Here is a 21,389-nt window from a genome sequence, read left to right as displayed (position 1 = left end):
ACATATTGTAAATATTTTTAAATGCTCGCGAAACATGACCTACAGCAATGACCTACAGCTTAAGGTATTATGTAACTTCTTGAGGAACAATTAAACATTTGTATAACCAGACAATCAAAGTTCCACTTCACTGTTACCAGTGCAAACCACCCAGCTGTAAACAGTGTAGGCCTGCCATGTGATCACACTGTCCTTTAAATTTAGCCAGTTATTTTTAACATCTAATAATGAGGTGCTGGCATCATTTGAACCAACAGGCCAGTAAAACATCCATATCATTCCATCTCCTGAGTTTTATCCAGTAACATTTCTAACATTCCCAGAGCTATAGCGGCTCTGAACCGGCCCTGCTGAGTGCCCCCCACCCCCCATGGACTGTCTCCCTCGGATGGTCATCGTTGCACATACACATCTGCACTTTAGTCTGTTTGAACTGTTTTGACTATTTACTGTTGTAATGTTCTTCTTACAAACCATGTTCTCGGGGTATCTAAATCTAAATTTTATTAGTTATTTAAGTTATGACATTGGATGGAAGCTGCTTACCAATTCTCGTTGCGTTTATGTGCAATGACAATAAAATATATTATTATTATTATTATTAATTCTAAGAGAAGATAACAAAATTCAAAAACGTACAGAAAAGTGAAAGGCTTGGATAGAGTGGATGCGGAAAAGATCCACAGCTTACAGTTTATTACACATGATTAGTAATGCAAAATCAGAATGAAAATATTTGTTTCACAATGTGACCATATGCCACTGATGTTTTGACGGGTATATTAATAGCTGTTTTCAAATTACCACTGGGATATTGACTTCTTCCTGTGTTCGATGTGTTTCAACATGCTTGAGATGGCTCTGTATTTCAGCAGCATGAATGTGAATTCAACCTTTCAAAAGAAAAACATTTCATAGTTTATCACAATGCGTTATCGTTTAATGAATCAACATGCAATAGGCATTTGACTTCCAATTAATTTTTAATTCTTTAGAAAATGTTTGCTCTAGGTAACCGACCCAATATATTTCAAAACAGTACAATTGTACTCTGCTCACCATGACTGTTTATACCAGAAAAGAGACGCAAAATGCTGGAGTAACTCAGCAGGTCAAGCAGCATCTCTGGAGAAGATGGAACGGTGACAATTCGAGTTGGGATCTTTCTTCAGACTGCTTGTGGGGGGAGGGGGAATCTGAAGAAGGTCGTGACCCAAAATGTCATCTATCCATGTTCTCCTGAGAGAAGGAATGGGTGACGTTTCGGGTCGAGACCCTTCTTCAGTTCTTTGTTTTTTACAGCTGTTTTTTCTAGACAGGACCTGGCATGCTTATTCCCAAACCAAACAATGATCTTTTATTTTTAACTTAGTTTTGTTGAACCTTTGAGATCTCGTTTAAGATTAAGTCAAATTATTTGTGAACAATGATTATCGAGTTCCTGTTTTGTTTAACAGAAGGCAGATTGCCACTGGACTCTGACACAATTGTGGACAAACCCTGGCGCTCCCTTCCACTTCTTGTTTACATGAATCTTCTTCTAGATGTCAACTTCCAAGTGTGGGAACAAGGGCAATGGCGCCAACCTCTTATAGGGTGTGCAGCAGAAGCAACATGGTCAAGGGTAGAAACGGCAGCAAACTTGGGGCAATGGAATATTACGGAGCAGGGTATAATTTGCGAAAACAAAAGACACAGAGTGCTGGAGTAACTCAGCGGGTCAGGCAGCATTTGTGGAGAACATGGATAGGTGACGTTTCACAGAGTGCTGGAGTAACTCAGCGGGTCAGGCAGCATCTCTGGAGAACGTGGATAGGTGACGTTTCACAGAGTGCTGGAGTAACTCAGCGGGTCAGGCTGCATCTCTGGGGAACATGGATAGGTGACATTTCATGGATAGGTGACATTTCAGGACGGGACCCTCCTTCAGACTGATTGTAAAAGTTCTGTGTGTACACTGATAGAGCTCAGCTCTTTCTTATCACTACTTTTCTGTCTGACTGCTTATCAGATAATGAGATTTTTTTTCTACCCACATGGGAAGAGGTGGAAACCTCTCATCTAATGTTTCCACCACAAGCTTTATGCTCTGGGTATCGACTCCAACCTTATGCCTGACCATTGGCTGAAGCTGAGCCGAACTCTGTTACTTTGTTGCCATGTTGGGCTCCAGGATGAGCTCTTGGCCACAATTCCTCAACGTAATCAGATCTCACAGTCGATTCTGCATTCTTGTGTTCATATATGTCCTTGGGCAAACATAATTCTGAGCACAAAGCTTTCCCATCTCTGTGACCCACTCAACATTCAGACACGGGGAGAAAAGTGCCGCAAAATATGCCAGATAATAGGTACTAACGTACACACAAAATGCTGGAGTAATGCAGCATCTCTGAAGAGAAGGAATGGGTGACGATTATGGTCGAGACCCTTCTCCCATGCGTGTCCCGCTAAGCTACTCCAGCATTTTGTGTCTATCTTTGGTGTAAACCAGCATCTGCATTTCCCTCCCACACAATAACTACCAAAACCCTTGGCATTGTCCAACAATCATTATTCCAGGGGATGGATATTAACCAGAACCACAACTGTACCAGTCACACGTCAGCAAGGCAAGTTCATGCTCATACATACTGTATTAGCCAAGTATGTTTTGCAACATATGAGGAATTTGATTTGCCGTACAGTCATACCAATAAAAAGCAAAAGAACACACAAAATACATTTTAACATAAACATCCACCACAGTGACTCCTCCACATTCCTCACTGTGGTGGAAGGCGTAAAAACGTTCAATCTCTTCCCTTCTGTGTTCTCCCGCGGTCGGGGGCCTCGAGCCTTCCGTTGACGGGACGATCTTGACTTCCGCAGCTGGCGGTGAGCCCTGGGGCGATCAAGCTTCTGCATCGGGGGGGGATGTCAGTTCCCCGCACCAGGCGATCGGACTCGCTATATAACCCGTAGAAATTAGCTGCTGCACCCATCATTTACAAAATACGCTGCACAGCCAGGTAACTCCTCCCTGTGAGCATTGGAACAGCCCCATCAACAAATTCCGCTCCAGATTTCACAATATCCTTATTTCAAAATATAACAGAGATCCTTCAATGTTGCTTGGTCTCAATCCCAGTATTCCCTCTCCAGCAGCATTGTGGAAATATCTTCTCTTGTAGTTGTGTACAGGATGAATTCAGTCCTCATTGACATTGGCTGTGCTCCCGCCTCATTCACCTGCCTCAATCCATCCATTCCGCACCGATTGCCTTCTCAACCCCCCCCCCCCCCCCCCACGCCATCTATCCACCCCGCACTGATTAACACACCTACCCCCCCCTCCCCTTCCCTGACCGTATTGTGCTTCATGGTGTTCAGAGCGAACATTGACTATGTTTGATAACGGAATGCAATCAAATGTGTTTTAATTCCCAATGTTATTATATGTTTTAACAACTTTACACATATTACCAATAGAACATTTGCTGCAATTATGTACTTTGGCCATCTCTTGTCAGATAGGTATGGTCGGTTTAACAGCTATTATCATAAAATGCCTTTAGTAATTTCCTTGCAACCTGTATATTCTGTTACGGATACATTATGAGGGAAGCCAGAGTGTTTCTGTGCCAATAGCAATAACGAACCATGCTATGGCCATGTCATGGTAATTTTAGGTCCTTCACAGAAAACATGCTTGCATAGTTTTAAGTTGCAGAGTTAGAGATAGAAAAGGGACAGGACAAGCAGAATATCTGATAGGATGAGGTGTTGGATACTGCAGGGTTAAGCTGTTAATAATCATATTGATGGATTAATGTGGGTTGATTGGGAATGATAACATGATGCAGACCAAAACTGCACACAATACTCCTAGTACAGTATAACCAAGGATTTATACTTTTTCTTTTCTATTTACAACAATTAATCATGCAAACGACTCAATTGCTCTCATGAAGCACTTCCTCATATGCCACAACATTTAACGTATATAATGGAATAATTTAAATTAAATTAGTATTACATGAAAGCCAACCCAATGCTCTGTACCTTCGATTTTCCAGCATCTGCAGTTCCTTCTTGAACGCTCTTAAGACAACGTTGGCTTTGATGTTTCTAAGTGTTCAATTACTACCACATTGCCCCAGGAGGCAGTGGATGCCGTCAATGGATATTTTAAAGGCAGAGATAGATAAATTCTTGATTAGTACAGGTGTCGTGGGTTATGGGGAGAAGACAGGAGAATGGGGTTAAGATTGAGAAAGATAGATCAGCCATGATTGAATGGCGGAGTAGACCTGATGAACCGAATGGCCAAATTCTGCTCCTATCACTTATGAACCAAATCTCATTTTTTTCCCCAACATAATAACTTACTCCAGTCTCCTAATCTGTATTCCTCCAATTTCTCTGGAGCATCTCCAGTTTTCTTAGCTTCACAATTGATTGCTATCCCAATCAGCTATTCCGACCCCTAAGTCTGCAAATCTATCCCCATCCTGAGGCCCAGTTCTCTATCTCAGCCTTTGCCTTTATAGAATTCTTTAGAATCTATCGCTTTGACCAAGCTTTTGGACCCTGCTTTTAATATTTATTGTGTGAGTTAGGTTTAGGTTAAGGTTTATTATTGTCACGTTTATTGAGGTACAGTGAAAAGTGTTATTTTGCGTGCCATCCAAGCAGATATACCATACATACATACATACATACCAAGCCAAATTCAAGTTAGATAAAGCAAAGGAGAAGATACAGAGGACAGAATATAGTTCTCAGCATTGTAGAGCATCAGTTCCAGAAACAAAGTCCAATGTTCTCAATGGGGTAGAGGTGAATCGGACATTACCCTAGCTTATGGAAGGGCCGTTCAGAAGCTGGATAACAGAGGGGAAGAAGCTGTTCCTGTGTCTGGTGATACACGCTTTCTGCTAGATGGGAGCAAGCAGGAGAAGGAATCTCCAGGGTGGGACGTCTTTAATTACATCCATGGCTTTTTTGAGGCAGTGTGAATTGTAGATGAAGTCAATGGTTCGATGCAAATAAACATTTTAGGATGTTTGGGGGAAAGAAAAATGCTATTTTGTTTGAACACCTTGTAATATTGGACAGTCTATCAATTAGTTCTACTCCTCTGAGGAAGTGAATTATCTGGAATGTGAGGAAAGGGCATGGAACTGATAGCAAGGTCGAAGATCAGTTATGATACTGATGAATGGCAAAGCAGGCGTGAAGAGTATAAAATGGCCGACACCCGCTATCTCGACCCAAAACGTCACCCATTCCTTCTCTCCGAAGATGCTGCCTATTTCGCTGAGGTACTCCAGCATTTTGTGTCTCTCTTCGGTTTAAACCAGCATCTACAGTACCTTCCAACACCTGCTATTTCTTATCTTCTTAGATAACAGTAAGCTTTCTTAACTATAAGACCATTATTACATTACATCTTGCAGGCCAATGAAACAAAGGTCTCTTTCTAAGCATTATTTCTTGTAAAAGTTAGAGCAGAATAGCCTCGTATTAAAATATTTATTAGATTGAAAAAAATGTACACCAAGCTCTTGGTTTATTGCTTCATTGCAAATTTTCTGATTAACTTAAACAAATACATATTAAATAGTGTCACGTTAAAAGTCATTGCCATATCGATCGTCTATATTTGCATTGGCACATATCAAAGACTTCTTGTTCAATTAAAACTGAACAATGCAAATAAATAATAGCATGTAAAGTATGGCATAATTTCAAGGCATGACACTATTCATTAAATTGCAAACCAGTTAGATTTTGCTATGATTGCGATAAGATACAATATGATATAATAGAACTTTATTTATCCCAGGAGGGAAATTGATCTGCCAGCAGTCATAAAACAGAACAAGATACATGAAACATGAAATTAAAGTGATGTGGAAAGTCCAGGGATGTGCAAAGAGGTGGGGGGGGGGGGGGGGGGGGGGGGGGGGGGGGGGGGGGTGGGGGGGGGGGGGGGGGGGGGGGGGGGGGGGGGGGGGGGGGGGGGAGTGAGGGGGTGGTGTCTACCCCACGACAGAATGGGGAGGAGTTGTACAGTTTGATAGCCACTGGGAATAAGGATCTCCTGTGGCGTTCTGTGCTGCCACTTGGTGGAACCAGTCTGTTGCTGAAGGTGCTCTTCAGGTTGACTAATGTGTCATGGAGGGGGTGGGCTGTATTGTCCTGGATGCTCCGCAGTTTGAGGAGCATCCTCCCCTCCAAGACCAACCTCCAATGAATCCAACTCCACCCCCAGGATGGAGCCAGCCTTCCTGATGAGCGTGTTGATTCTGTTGCCGTCCGTGGCCTTCGCCCTGCTACCCCAGCACACGACAACGTAGAAGTAGGCACTGGCCACCACCGATTGATAGAACATCTGTAGCATCTTACTGCAAGCGTTGAAAGAACGGCGGCTCCTCAAAAAGTACAGGCGGCTCTGTCCCTTCTTGTACAGGGCCTCAGCATTCCTGGACCAGTCCAGTTTACTGTCCAGGTGAACTCCAAGGTACTTGTACTCCTTGGTAAACTGCACATCCACACCCTTGATGGAGACAGGGGACAGGGGTGTTCCTCTCCTCCTAAAGTCCACCACTAACTCCTTAGTCTTGTTGGTGTTGAGCTGCAGGTAATTCAGCCCACACCACTCAATGGTTGCTGCCTCATTAGATTGATTCCTTACGCATGCTGTCTTACTCTGACCACAGTTCTATTACCTCACAAACAAAAACACAGTGATAGTAAGCATTGTAACGATTCACGAGGAATCTAATTCAGTATTGTTCCTACTTGCAAACCTTTTACATTATGAAAGCCAGCAACATAACAATTGCCAACATACACACATACCATTGTAGAATGGTGCATTCCAAAACAGGAACATAGAGTACTTGACACACGTGGATAATTTAAAAAAAGCATTACTGGTCAAGAAATGTTGTGCTTTAAGGACCGGCCATTTTTCAGCTCTTAACATTAATAAAGCTTAAATACCAACATTGGTTTTTCTGTTGTAATATTAACACTACACTTCTAAATTTAAAATATCAATATAGTCTGTTTTTAAAGATAATTATTTGCTTTTTCCTCCCCTTTCATGCTTTTCAGTAGACGTGACAATGCTAATTATTTCACTCTTCACACATTTACCTGATTTATTTTTCTTTTTTCCACACCATCCATAATTCTCATTATTGGTTCTTATACTGCTGTTGCATCTGTTCCATTGCCACCACATTAGCCATCTTCCACGTCCCTTTCTCTCCAGCTTTTCATTCTCAAACCTTGCTGCCATTATTTTCCTCCGTAAATGTCCTATTTGGTCTGTTCCAACATGTTGACACTCTTCTATGATGTTCCTGATCTCATCTCTGTTTACAAGTTTCCTTATGCTTTTTCAGGCAGCGCCATGTCAGTGTATTCATGAAAATCTGAATAATGTTTCATTACAATCGCTCTTTACAACTCTACTCGAACAGCAGCATTACTTCCTCTAACTATGCTCAATCTCCTCACAGATATGCCACTTCTCCAACTGTCGGGACCAAAAGACCTTCATACTATCTTTAATCGGACTTTACTGGACTTTCTCCTGCACTCAACATTATTCCCTTTATCCTGCATCTGTACACAGTGGACGGCTCGATTGTAATCATGTATAGTCTTTTCACTGATTGGATAGTACGCAACAAAACAGCTTTACATGTACATGTGACAACAATAAACTAAACAACACCACCCATGCAGTTAGAATCCAGAGAGTGTATAAAGCTTCCCCTGGCTCGGGTCAGGTCAGGTCGGGAGGAGATCCCCCCCGCCATGGGTACCATGTAATCCCGTGCTACCTGCTCCATGACCGGATAGGGAGTGCATGAGAAAGAGGGAGAACATAGAACTGGTGCGAAAGGGTTCATCGGCGGTCGGCGTGGACTCAGTGGGCCGAAGGGCCTGTTTCCATGCTGATCTCTGAACTAAACTAAACTAAATGATGGTGAATTGTTCAAAGTCTTTGCCTGAGAGGGCTGTAGCGATCCAGTCATTGTATGCATTTAAAACAGAGACTCAGAGATTTTTGGATATGAAAGGAAGCCAGGAAAATGGTAAAACAATAAACTAAAACTGAACTGGTGCATGGGGTAAGATGCGGGCCTTTAATTTATAGAATTAGCAGACTCGGTCTAGTTCTGTTCTTATTTCTCACATTTTTGATATTGTTTCATTAATTGGATGTTGTACAGCCTGCACTGCTGTATAACAGTTAAGTACATAATATTCTTCATTATCTCTTCCTAAGTCTAGCCATTGGTGAACTCATTGGTGACTGCTGCTGGAAGTTGGAAGTTGTCAAACCATTGAGTGGTGTGGGCTGAATTACCTGCAGGGGCAGGAGTTGGAACAAAAGATTGAAAGTTTCTCTGCATTGCCTGCTGGAAACATGCTGCTTTGGCAGAGCAGTGAACATGCAGCACTTCTGTACAAGGCTATCATACCTCAACAAAAGCCACATCTAGAGTGACCTGTTCCCTTCTCTCTCCTGACGTGAGCAGTTGGTTGTCACAAGAAGCAGCACCATTAGCCTGTCACAATGTCACCATTTTATTAAGGATCTTATTATGGGGAAATGGTCATATACTGTATGTAAATCCTGCTCTCTCCCATCTGATTCTAAGGTTAGTTTAGTTTAGGATACGATCGAACTTGATTTATCCCAGGAGGGAAGTTGATCTGCGAACAGTCATGAAACACAAAATACATGAAACTAAAGTGACGAGTGGAAAGGATTGGGGACATCCAAAGATTGGGGGGGTGGAATTTGCAATACATAGAGGTACCTACTAGAGGAGGGGCAGTGCTGGACCTCCTGTTAGGAAATGAGACTGGACAGGTGGCGGAGGTATGCGTTGGGGAGCACTTCGGGTCCAGTGATCACAATACCATTAGTTTCAATATAATTATGGAGAGGGTCAGAACTGGACCTAGGGTTGAGATTTTTGATTGGAGAAAAGCTAACTTTGATGAGATGCGAGATGATTTAAAAGGAGTGAACTGGGACATTTTGTTTTATGGGAAAGATGTAGAAGAGAAATGGAGGACATTTAAAGGGGAAATTTTAAGAGTACAGAATCTTTATGTTCCTGTTCGGTTGAAAGGAAACAGTAAAAATTGGAAAGAGCCCTGGTTTTCAAGGGAAATTGGACATCTTGTTCGGAAAAAGAGGGAGATCTACAATAATTATAGGCAGCATGAAGTAAATGAGGTGCTTGAGGAGTATAAGGAATGTAAAAAGAATCTTAAGAAAGAAATTAGAAAAGCTAAAAGAAGATATGAGGTTGCTTTGGCAAGTAAGGTGAAAGTCAATCCAAAGGGTTTCTACAGCTATATTAATAGCAAAAGGATAAGGAGGGATAAAATTGGTCCATTGGAGAGACAGAGTGGACAGCTATCTGCAGAGCCAAAAGAGATGGGGGAGATATTGAACATTTTTTTTTCTTCGGTATTCACCAAGGAGAAGGATATTGAATTATGTGAGGTAAGGGAAACTAGTAGAGTAGCTATGGATACTATGAGGTTCAAAGTAAAAGAAGTACTGACACTTTTGAAAAATATAAAAGTGGATAAGTCTCCAGGTCCTGACAGGATATTCCCTAGGACATTGAGGGAAGTTAGTGTAGAAATAGCCGGGGCTATGACAGAAATATTTCAAATGTCATTAGAAACGGGAATAGTCCCCGAGGATTGGCGTACTGCGCATGTTGTTCCATTGTTTAAAAAGGGTTCTAAGAGTAAACCTAGCAATTATAGACCTGTTAGTTTGACTTCAGTGGTGGGCAAATTAATGGAAAAGATACTTAGAGATAATATATATAAGCATCTAGATAAACAGGGTCTGATTAGGAACAGTCAACATGGATTTGTGCCTGGAAGGTCATGTTTGACTAATCTTCTTGATTTTTTTGAAGAGGTTACTAGGGAAATTGACGAGGGTAAAGCAGTGGATGTTGTCTATATGGACTTTAGTAAGGCCTTTGACAAGGTTCCTCATGGAAGGTTGGTTAAGAAGGTTCAACTGTTGGGTATAAATGCAGGAATAGCAAGATGGATTCAACAGTGGCTGAATGGGAGAAGCCAGAGGGTAATGGTGGATGGCTGTTTATCGGGTTGGAGGCAGGTGACTAGTGGGGTGCCTCAGGGATCTGTGTTGGGTCCTTTGTTGTTTGTCATGTACATCAATGATCTGGATGAAGGTGTGGTAAATTGGATTAGTAAGTATGCAGATGATACCAAGATAGGGGGTATTGTGGATAATGAAGAGGATTTCCAAAGTCTACAGAGTGATTTAGGCCATTTGGAAAAATGGGCTGAAAGATGGCAGATGGAGTTTAATGCTGATAAATGTGAGGTGCTACACCTTGGCAGGACAAATCAAAATAGGACGTACATGGTAAATGGTAGGGAATTGAAGAATACAGTTGAACAGAGGCATCTGGGTATAACCGTGCATAGTTCCTTGAAGGTGGAATCTCATATAGATAGGGTGGTAAAGAAAGCTTTTGGTATGCTAGCCTTTATAAATCAGAGCATTGAGTATAGAAGCTGGGATGTAATGTTAAAATTGTACAAGGCATTGGTGAGACCAAATCTGGAGTATGGTGTACAATTTTGGTCGCCCAATTATAGGAAGGATGTCAACAAAATAGAGAGAGTACAGAGGAGATTTACTAGAATGTTGCCTGGGTTTCAACAACTAAGTTACAGAGATAGGTTGAATAAGTTAGGTCTTTATTCTCTGGAGCGCAGAAGGTTAAGGGGGGACCTGATAGAGGTCTTTAAAATGATGAGAGGGATAGACAGAGTTGATGTGGACAAGCTTTTTCCTTTGAGAATAGGGAAGATTCAAACAAGAGGACATGACTTCAGAATTAAGGGACAGAAGTTTAGGGGTAATATGAGGGGGAACTTCTTTACGCAGAGAGTGGTGGCGGTGTGGAATGAGCCCCCAGTGGAAGTGGTGGAGGCAGGTTCATTGGTATCATTTAAAAATAAATTGGATAGGCATATGGATGAGAAGGGAATGGAGGGTTATGGTATGAGTGCAGGCAGGTGGGACTAAGGGGAAAAAAAAATTTGTTCGGCACGGACTTGTAGGGCCGAGATGGCCTGTTTCCGTGCTGTAATTGTTATATGGTTATATGATTATATGGTTATATGGAAGGAGAGTCAGTCTACCCCACGACAGAAGGGGGAGGAGTTGTACTGGTTGATAGCCACAGGGAAGAAGGATGCAGATGTTGGATGAGTGGAGCCTCCTGAAACAGTACAGCCGGCTCTGTCCCTTCTTGTACAGGGCCTCAGCGTTCCTGGACCAGTCCAGTTTACTATCCAGGTACACTCCCAGGTATTTGTACTCCCTGGTAAACTGCACATCCACACCATTGATGGAGACAGGAGACAGGGGACAGGGGTGTTCCTCCCCTCCTATAGCCCACCACTAACTCCTTAGTCTTGTCGGTATTGAACTGCAGGTGATTCAGCCCACACCGAAACGTCACCCATTCTTTCTCTCCAGAGATGCTGCCTGTCCCGCTGAGTTATTCAAGCATTTTGTGACTACCCACTCAACAAAGTCGCTGTCTACACCTCTGTATTCAGCTCCCCTCCCCTCACTGATGCAGCCCACAATTGCAGAGTCATCTGAAAACTTCTGCAGGTGGCAGGAGTCCGAGTTATATCTGAAGTCTGAGGTGTAGATGATGAACAGGAAGGGAGAGAGGACCGTCCCCTGTGGGGCCCCTGTGTTGCTCACCACCATGTCAGAGACACAGTTCTGTAGCCTGACATATTGTGGTCGTCCAGTCAGGTAGTTGGTGATCCAGGACACCAATGGAGCATCCACCCGCATCTTCATCAGTTTGCTCCCTAGCAGTGCAGGCCGGGTGGTGTTCAAAGCACTGGCAAAGTCAAAAAACACCACTCTCACAATGCTCCCCAGCTTATCCAGGTGAGCATAGGAATGATGGAGCAGGTGGATGATGGCGTTCTCAACCCCCATCTTTGTTTGGTAAGCAAACTGCAGGGGGTCTGGGTAGGGTTTAACCAGGGGTCGCAGGTGAGTGAGCACCAGCCTCTTCAGGGACTTCATGATGTGTGAAGGCAGCACCACCCGTCTGTAGTCATGGAGGATCTGGGACGGGTCCTCTTTGGTACAGGAACCAGGCAGGATGTCTTCCACATCACAGGAACCCTCTCCAGGCTCAGGCTCAGGTTGAAGAGATGCTGGAGTAGTGTGTGGAACAGGCCCTTTGGTCCACTGAGTCTACGCTGACTAGTGATCACCCATACTCTAGTTCTATTTTTGAATGAACTGCAGATGCTGGTTTACACCGAAGATAGGCAAAAATGCTGGAGCAACTAGGTGGAACAGGCAGCATTTCTGGAGATGCTATGGGTGACGTTTTGGGTTGAGACCCTTGTTCAGACTGAAAGTCAGGGGAGAGGGAAAATGTAGATATGGATGAGTACAAAGAGAATGTTTTATTTTAATTTTTTTATTTATTGGAAGCAAATGTACAAAAATAGAACCAACAGCATATAAAATTATAGTCATTGTACAGCTTCAATTTTAACTTTTATGCTTGAATTGGAAGAGAAGAAAGGAGAACAAGCAAGAAAGAGAGAAAGTGAAAAGTGCAAAGATAGAGAACCCCTAGACTACCAAAGTAGTTTAGCCAAAGAGTGAATAAATGAAAAAAAAAAGAGAGGAATAGAAAAAAAATAAAAGGACAAAAAGAAAAAGAGAGAAAAAAGTGGTGATATACCTGCCTCACATCCCTCCCCACCCACCCACCTCACCCAACCCGTAATTAGATTTAAATGCAAAGTTGTGTTGTGCCATGCTATCCTTGTAATAAATCAATGAATGTCTTCGAAAAATGATCTGGTTTTTCTGCCAGGAACAAGTCTAACATTTTCAAGATGTAGCATTACAAGGAGAATGTTGAGTGTGAAAACACCAGATCAAACCTGACGATGATCGATGAAATGCAGCATTCTTCATTTTTCTATTCGACACACCAGGGACGATTTACAGAGGCCAATTAACCTACAAACCACACGTCTTTGGAATGTGGGAGACCACATTTCTTTCATTTCACTGCACATCTCGTATGTGTATGTGACAAATAAACTTGACTTGACCGGAGCGCACGGAGAAAACCCATGCGGTCACAGGGAGAACATACAACCGCCGTACGGACAGCACCCTTCTTCTATCCTACTCTCACACATTTAATCTTTTCATCTCTGGCTTTCGTCCAACCATCTGCCTATCAAACCCCCACCTGTATGCACGTCACCCATTCTTTCTCTCCAGAGATGCAGCCTGTCCCCGCTGAGTTGCTTCAGCATTTTTGTGTCTACCTTTCCACTTCTCACTTGCCAGACTTTGTCCTCACCCTCCACCCTTCCGGCTTTCTACCCTCCTACGAGCAGTCCGAGGATGGGCCCTGACCCGAAACGTCACCTATACGTTACCGACTTGATAGAAGTACATCAAATTATGGGAGGCATAGATAGGGTAAACAGTCAGAATCTTTCCCCCAGGGTGGAGATGTCCAACACCAGAGGGCATAGCTATAAAGTGAGAGGGGGAAGGTTTAATGGAGATAGGTGGGGCAAGTTTTTAACACAGTTTTGGGGGGCATGGAATGCAGTGGCTGGGGTGGTGGTGGAAGTAGATACGATAGTGGCATTTAAAACCCTTTTTGGTTGGCACTTGGAATTGAGGGATGGATCATGTACAAGCAGGTGAGATCAATTTAACTTTTTAAATTGAACATCAATTTAGCATCATGTTTGAGGTCAGACTTTCTGGGCTGAAGTTCCTGTGCTGTACTGTTCTAAAATGTACTTCATTGTTTCGTAATAAACTCTGCAGTTTGGAAAGTTGATGGATTGATTCTCCATTATACTTTAACAGCTACAATCTATCAGTCTTGCAGTTCTGTTTCACAATCAGCTGTTAGATTCTGGTGCTTCCTTGGACAGAATTAGTTACATTTAACACATTCTCTCCTGGCACTCCATACAAGAGAGCTCTGATAAGCGAACACAAGGACTTCCGATGGGAAACCACTGAGACCTGTTTAGAGAAGGATTTTCATAGTGATTACAACCAAAATATAGGTATGTTACAAAACCTACCTGAATCGCCATTGGGAATCTGCCCACAGCCAGGTCCGCGATTTTGGCGCTGTTTGGAGGGGGCGGGTTTAAAACGCGATTTTTACTAGGCTGTACTAATCGCAGATGTTCATCCTAGTAAATCATTAACGAAAAATCGCTGCAAGACCCGGTCGCAAAAGGTATTATTAGTTTTATAGGCCTCGATAATATAGTTATAATAGTTTTAAAATTACTGTCTCATTCCGCAACCTCTCGCAGCCCCAGGGTTTTATAAAGCAAACAATTAAAGGTATGTACCTTATTTTTACATTAAATGGGGCATATATATAACCCTATATATCAAGTTATCTATAGCGAGTGGTTCATTTTGGGCTTTTTATATCCCGCAGTATTTTTCTCGGCATTTGAGGGCACTAATCCAGCGCGATGTCAACGTTCTAAACCAGCGCGCGTTCACATGAACCCACTAGAAAGCCGATTTAAATGGGCATTTATTTACAGCAATTGAACACTAAATTCCTTCCATTTGGCCTATAAATTAATGTAAATTAGATATAAAAATCATGTTATATTGTGAATTATTTGTGAATAATCTTTGGACACTTAAGCTTTATTTAAAAATGTTAATCTTTCCTTAAGAAATGGGCTTTTGATTATCCAAGATCACAGCTTTTTTGTAATGTCCATTGAAAATCAATAGGGAACAAGATGCTAATTTCCGAGTATGAAAATGGCCATAACTTGAGATATGAAAGTGAATTTGGTGTCAAATTAAACTTATTGTTATGCTTTATCTGATGGGATAAATTGCAGACTTGACACTCCATAAATCTCAAAATTTTGTAACATTCCTACGGAAAATATGATAAATGTTTAGAGGAGGCTGTAGATGTGGATGCAAGGAACTGCAGATGCTGGGTTACAGAAAAGGACACAAAGTGCTGGAGTAACTCAGCGGGTCAGGCAGCATCTCTCGAGAAACATAGAAACATAGAAAATAGGTGTAGGAGTAGGCCATTCGGCCCTTCGAGCCTGCACCGCCATTCAATATGATCATGGCTGATCATCCAACTCAGTATCCTGTACCTGCCTTCTCTCCATACCCCCTGATCCCTGAGCCCCAAGGGCCACATCTAATTCCCTCTTAAATATAGCCAATGAACTGGCCTCAACTACCTTCCGTGGCAGAGAATTCCACAGATTCACCACTCTCTGTGTGAAAAATGTTTTTCTCATCTCGGTCCTAAAAGATTTCCCCCTTATCTTTAAACTGTGACCCCTTGTTCTGGACATCCCCAACATCAGGAACAATCTTCCTGCATCTAGCCTATCCAACCCCTTAAGACTATTGTAAGTTTCTATAAGATCCCCCCATCAATCTTCTAAATTCTAGCGATTACAAGCCGAGTCTATCCAGTCTTTCTTCACATGAAAGTCCTGACATCCCAGGAATCAGTCTGGTGAACCTTCTCTGTACTCCCTCTATGGCAAGAATGTCTTTCCTCAGATTAGGAGACCAAAACTGTATGCCCAGGTGTGGTCTCACCAAGACCCTGTACAACTGCAGTAGAACCTCCCTGCTCCTATACGCAAATCCTTTTGCTATGAATGCTAACATCATTCGCTTTCTTCACTGCCTGCTGCACCTGCATGCCTACTTCCAATGACTGGTGTACCATGACACCCAGGTCTCGTTGCATCTCCCCTTTTCCTAATCGGCCACCATTCAGATAATAGTCTACTTTCCTGTTTTTGCCACAAAAGTGGATAACCTCACATTTATCCACATTATACTGCATCTGCCATGCATTTGCCCACTCACCCAGCCTATCCAAGTCACATTGCAGCCTCCTAGCATCCTCCTCACAGCTAACACTGCTCCCAGCCCCCCAAACTTGGTGATGTTGCCTCAATTCCCTCGTCCAAATCATTAATATATATTGTAAATAGCTGGGGTCCCAGCACTGAGCCTTGCGGTACCCCACTAGTCACTGCCTGCCAATGTGAAAAAGGATCCGTTTACTCCTACTCTTTGCTTCCTGTCTGCCAGCCAGTTGTCTATCCACATCAATACTGAACCCCCAATACCGTGTGCTTTAGGTTTGTATACTAATCTCTTATGTGGGACCTTGTTGAAAGCCTTCTGAAAGTCTAGATATAACACATACACTGGTTCTCCCTTATCCACTCCACTAGTTACATCCTCGAAAAATTCTATAAGATTCGTCAGACATGATTTACCTTTCATAAATCCATGCTGACTTTGTCCAATGATTTCACCACTTTCCAAATGTGCTGCTATTCCATCTTTAATAACTGATTCTAGCAGTTTCCCCACTATCGATGTTAGACTAACTGGTCTGTAATTCCCCGTTTTCTCTCTCTCCCTTTTTAAAAAGTGGGGTTACATTAGCTACCCTCCAATCCTCAGGAACTACTCCAGAATCTAAAGAGTTTTGAAAAATTATCACTAATGCATCCACTATTTCTGCGGCTACTTCCTTAAGTACTCTGGGGTGCAGCCTATCTGGCCCTGGGGATTTATCGGCCTTTAATCCATTCAATTTACCTAATACCACTTCCCGGCTAACCTGGATTTCGCTCAGTTCCTCCATCTCATTTGACCCCCAGTCCCCTGCTATTTCCGGCAGATTCTTTATGTCTTCCTTAGTGAAGACAGAACCAAAGTAGTTATTCAATTGGTCTGCCATGTCTTTGTTCCCCATGATCAATTCATCTGTTTCTGACTTCAATGAACCTACATTTGTTTTAACTAATCTTTTTCTCTTCACATATCTATAAAAACTTTTGCAGTCAGTTTTTATGTTCCCTGCCAGTTTTTTTTCATAATCTATTTTCCTTTTCCTAATTAAGCCCTTTGTCCTCCTCTGCTGGACTCTGAATTTCTCCGTGTCCTCTGGTAGGCTGCTTTTTCTGGCTAATTTGTATGCTTCATCTTTTGTTTTGATACTATTCCTGATTTCCCTTGTTATCCACGGATGCACTACCTTCCCTGATTTATTCTTTTGCCAAACTGGGATGAACAATTGTTGTAGTTCATCCATGCAGTCTTTAAATGCCTTCCATTGCATATCCACCGTCAACCCTTTAAGAATCAATTGCCAGTCTATCTTGGCCAATTCACGTCTCATACCCTCAAAGTTACCTTTCTTTAAGTTCAGGACCCTTGTTTCTGAATTAACAATGTCACTCTCCATCCTAATGAAGAACTCAACCATATTATGGTCACTCTTGCCCAAGGGGCCACGCACAACAAGACTGCTAACTAACCCTTCCTCATTACTCAATACCCAGTCTAGAATAGCCTGCTCTCTCGTTGGTTCCTCTACATGTTGGTTTAGAAAACTATCCCGCATACATTCCAAGAAATCCTCTTCCTCAGCACCCTTGCCAATTTGATTCACCCAATCTATATGTAGATTGAAGTCACCCATTATAACTGTTGCACGCATTTCTAATTTCCTGTTTGATGCCATCCCCAACTCCACTACTACTGTTAGGTGGCTTGTACACAACTCCCACTAGCGTTTTCTGCCCTTTAGTGTTTCGCAGCTCTACCCATATCGATTCCTCATCCTCCAAGCTAATGTCCTTCCTTTCTATTGCGTTAATCTCCCCTCTAACCAGCAACGCTACCCCACCTCCTTTTCCTTACTGTCTATCTCTCCTGAATATTGAATATCCCTGGATGTTCAGCTCCCAGCCTTGGTCACCCTGGAGCCATGTCTCCGTGATCACAACTATATCATAGTCATTAATAGCTATCTGCACATTCAACTCATCCACCTTATTACAAATGCTCCTTGCATTGAGACACAAAGCCTTCAGGCTTGTTTTTACAACACTCTTACCCCTTATACAATTATGTTGAAAAGTGGCCCTTTTTGATTTTTGCCCTGGATTTGTCTGCCTGCCACTTTTACTTTTAACCTTGCTACCTATTGCTTCTACCCTCATTTTACACCCCTCTGTCTCTCCACTCACACATTTAAGAAACCCTTTCCCTTTAACTCCATCCTCGACTATCCAATTTGTGTCCCATTAGGATGTGTCTATACACTTCAGAATTCATTATGCTACTACCATCAGCAGTTGTATCATCAATGAAGATAAGTGAGCCAGTACCTTCACCTTTGGATCTTGGGCAGTTCCTTCTCTCCTCCATACTTTGCTCTGTCACTCTGATACAAGTTAATCTTCGTCTCATCTGTCCATAAGACCTTTTTGCAGAACTGTGGTTGCTCTTTTAAGTAGTTCTTGGCAAACTGTAGCCCAGGCCATCCTATTTTTGCAGCTAACTAGTGGTTTGCATTTTGCAGTGTGGCCTCTGTATTTCTGTTGATGACCTTTAATAAAAATCTGACAATGTGCACTTTAACCACTTGTGATTTTCTATTACATATCTCAAATTGTGGAGTACAGAGGCAAATAAATAAACGATGGGTGGGTCTTTGTCCCAAACATTACGGAGGCCACTGTAAGTGCGAGTCAAATATGTGCAATGTTACCATGAGTACACTATCAGTTAACCACAGAAGCAGCACATGGGTGCTTGGTTCAAAGATAGGTGTTGTTGTTACTGAGTATGACACCAATGAATGTATAAGTATTCATTGCATTTAAGAGGTCCCTTTCAGAATAGCAGGCAGTGACTAGTGGGATGCCGCAAGGCTCAGTGCTGGGACCGCAGCTATGTACAATATATATATTAATGATTTAGATGAAGGTATTAAAAGTAACATTAGCAAATTTGCAGATGACACAAAGGTGGGTGGCAGTGTGAACTGTGAAGAGGATGCTATGGGGATGCAGGGCGACTTGGATAGGTGGGGTAAGTGTGCAGATGCATGGCAGATGCAGTATAATGTGGATAAATGTGAGGTTATCCACTTTGGTAGCAAAAACAGGAAGGCAGATTATTATCTGAATGGTGTCAGATTAGGAAAAGGGGAAGTACAACGAGATCTGGGTGTCCGTGTACATCAGTCACTGAAAGAAGGCATGCAGGTACAGCAGGCAGTGAAGAAAGCAAATGGCATGTTGGTCTTCATAACAAGAGGAGTTGAGTATAGGAGCAAAGAGGTCTTTCTGCAATTCTACAGGGCTCTGGTGAGAGCACATCTGGAGTATTGTGTGCAGTTTTGGTCTCCTAATTTGAGGAAGGACATTCTTGCTATTGAGGGAGTGCAGCGTAAATTCACAAGGTTAATTCCTGGGATGGCAGGACTGTGATCCCATGAAAGATTGGAACGACTGGGCTTGTATTCACTGAGTTTCTCCAGCATTTCTGTCAGCCATGATCCCATTGAATGGCAGTGCTGGCTCGAAGGGCCGAATGGCCTCCTCCTGCATCTATTTTCTATGTTTCTAGGAAATAAGTGTCAAATTCCCGACAGCAATTCGTTGACTGACTCGGCTGCGGATGGGTGAATTATGAGTTGTCCTGGGTGCTGGACTGCACACAAAGCCCAACCGGCGGGCCAGCTGAGGAGTTTTGGCCCGGCACCCCATCCAACTCATGAACCGATGATTGGCCATGAGAAGGAGGTGTTAGTCGTTGATTAGTGTATAAATGTAAATAATTTGGTGTACATATAGCTGCTGGTGTACATATGGTGTACATATAGCTGCTAAATTTGTATAAGATAACTAGACTAAGTGGGACCCATTGGGTCCCAGCATCACATGGGAGTGCTGGTCCCCCAATGAAATATTCCACCTCTCCACCAATTCCATTATTGGTGGCCAGTGGGGGGAGGGGGGGGGGGGGATCTGGAGCGCTAATTTGGGTGTTGTGGGCTGATGGGACTGGTTTCCAGAGGGCTAGTATGGACATTGTGGGCTGAATAGATTCTTGAGCTGGCGGCTCAATCACTCAAGCCTGTTGTGCTGGCAGCTCACTCACTCATGGCTGGTGGGCTGGAAGTTGACTCACGGCTATTCCTTGAAATTCCATTTCAAGCAGGGTGCAAGGCCGCCAAATTCAAGTGCGGTTTCTTACCACTTCAAGCAAGGTGCAAGGCCACTAAAGACAGTGAGTCGTGTCCTCTCCCTCCTCCATCTTGCAGAGACTGAGCCACGCCCACACTGCTGCGTTTCATAGTCCCCCCCCCCTCCCACCAGAAGGGGCGTGGCCTTCATGGCATCATTGACAGAAGAGAGAATCTCAACATTTTTAAAACACTAATAACTCTTTTATTTTTAATCGATGGGTAAAATCCTTTTGTCCTGCGCAGCGGAGGGGGACTCTGAGTAAGATGGCCAAAAATCACAGCTGTAAGTGGCAGCATTTTTTCTAAAATCAATATACAGAACAACAGGAAGTGGTCAAGATCAGACTTTTAGTAATATAGAAGATTATAAGCAGTTGAATAAGGAGTTGGAATTAATAAGCTTTGGCTTCTTCCTGCTCCTTTTCAGACACATACAATTTCATTTATTTATAGATATTGTTTATGGCACTTTATATGTATTATTGTTTTTGTTTTTTATATGCTGTTTCACACTTGCTTTTTATTCTCTTATTCTGTTCGAAATAAAGAATTAAATACATAAATAAAAGGTCCGAAGGTCGGACAGCTGGCCGGGCTGCCGACCGACCGGGCCACGGGCGAGGTGCTGCTGCTGCACTCCACGGGCTGCACTACGTCGGGACGGGTGAGGCGGGGCCTGACGCGGCGCTTCGACCCGACAGTCCCCTCGACCCGAGTAGTAGCGGTCAAATACGGGAGAGAGGGCGGTCCCCAAAAACGGGGATGCCTCGGCTAATTCGGGACAGATGGCAACGCAACGCACTTGCTAACTCCAAAAATAAAGTTTCCACCAGACAGAACCAGCGACTGTAACTTACCTGCCTGACTGCCCAAGAAGGGAAGATGCCAGTCTCCCGCCTGATCAAGTGCCCTCGGCTCTTTCCGCCGTCCGGCTTACGTCACTCGGCCTTTTCCGCCACTGCCGCGCCGGGTCACCGTCACCGTCACTCGGCGGTTTCCACCACTGCGCATGTTCACCGCCACTCGGCGGTTTCCACCAGTGCGCATGTTCACCGCCAGCCCTCGGCTCTCTCTGCGGCAGTTCGCCGCCTCTCACTCGGCTACTTCCGTCACCACTCGGCTCTCTCCGCCGCCTTTCGACCTGTTTACCGCGCTCGGCCGTTTTGTCCGTTACTGGCCCGGCCCGCGTGCGAG

The 21,389-nt window shown here is 43.3% G+C and overlaps 1 long non-coding RNA gene across 1 annotated transcript; it reads right to left on the bottom strand.

Annotated features, from left to right (window-relative positions):
* Positions 1-660: 660 nt before the first annotated feature.
* On the bottom strand, positions 661-21,226 carry LOC129700555 (uncharacterized). The gene is made up of 2 exons (XR_008724077.1): positions 21,053-21,226; positions 661-893 (listed from the first exon to the last, which is right to left on the bottom strand). It is a non-coding gene; the product is annotated as an uncharacterized LOC129700555 (long non-coding RNA).
* Between the last annotated feature and the right edge of the window lie 163 nt (positions 21,227-21,389).

This window comes from Leucoraja erinacea, chromosome 9, assembly GCF_028641065.1.
Source record: "Leucoraja erinacea ecotype New England chromosome 9, Leri_hhj_1, whole genome shotgun sequence".
Taxonomy (NCBI): domain Eukaryota; kingdom Metazoa; phylum Chordata; class Chondrichthyes; order Rajiformes; family Rajidae; genus Leucoraja; species Leucoraja erinaceus.
The sequence above is the reverse complement of the archived record's forward strand: the minus strand, read 5'-3'. Positions and strand labels throughout refer to the sequence as shown.